This window comes from Scomber japonicus, chromosome 20 (genome assembly GCF_027409825.1).
Source record: "Scomber japonicus isolate fScoJap1 chromosome 20, fScoJap1.pri, whole genome shotgun sequence".
In the NCBI taxonomy this organism is placed as follows: domain Eukaryota; kingdom Metazoa; phylum Chordata; class Actinopteri; order Scombriformes; family Scombridae; genus Scomber; species Scomber japonicus.
In genome coordinates, this window is record NC_070597.1 from 4224069 (window position 1) to 4225085 (window position 1017).

Sequence of the window (1017 nt, forward strand, 5' to 3'; positions counted from 1 at the left end):
AGCCAAGGTGGGCTTCACATGTGGGACCCATGTTACTGAAACCAGGTGGGACCCAGTTGAAGCCCATGCTCACTCAGTATCCACGTAGCCCACATTTAACCCATGTGGGGCCCATATGGACATGCTGGCTGGGATGTTACATAAAATCATGATTTCAATAAATGTTGTTGAATGTGAAGAGTGCAAAAATATGAGGATTGTTGGGTTGTTTTTAAATAAACCCAGAACACCCATCATGTCCAAAAATGTGCAAAACATTTAAAAAGTGTATTTTCTGTGTCACTTCACTTTCATACTCTTCATATTCGGACCGTTTATAATATTAAGCAGGTTTCATTATAACCATTAAAACCATCAATCAACACTCACTCAGCTGCACAACAAATAAATCATTTTGAAATTCCTTTCACTTTAGACAAAAAGGTCATGATTAAAGAATGTCACTTAGGGGGTTTTCATGGCTTTAAAATGTCAAAATGGGCCAAATTTCACCTGAACAGTGTGTAAGGGTTAAAAGAAAAGAATTCAGGGAGTTTTTGCTGTTCTCGGATTTTAAAAAGGGTCAAATTTGACATGGATAATGTGTGCCATCAACAACAATATCTCTATAAGCAATGTTAATCATACACAAAAAAACACACTATGATGTCCACTCTTGATTTTAACATTTTAAACCTTAGTTTTTAAGCTTGTGTGTACATAAAAATCCAATAAAGTGTTAACGAGCCACTTTGATTCATGTGATATGATCCTGAACAGCTACTAAAGGGACTTGCTGCCTTTCCAAGAATGAACTCTGAACTCTAGCAGACCATCTATCCTGTACTGTATATACACTGTATTTTATTTCCTCTTTGTTCACCTCCTGTTGTCGTCTGGAGATCAGCGCTGCTCAGTTCCTCCAGAGCCGCTGGGACTGACTCAGTGAGGAAGAAGTCAGTGTTGGCGAGAACCAGAGCAACCATCAGTGTGGCGACGACTGCCAGAGCCACATACCACACACTGAACAGCTCTCCA

The 1017-nt window shown here is 39.5% G+C and overlaps 1 pseudogene; it reads right to left on the reverse strand.

The window, feature by feature from the left end:
* Positions 1 to 1017, reverse strand: part of LOC128381467 (peroxiredoxin-like 2A) — a 6742-nt pseudogene extending 5725 nt beyond the window's left edge.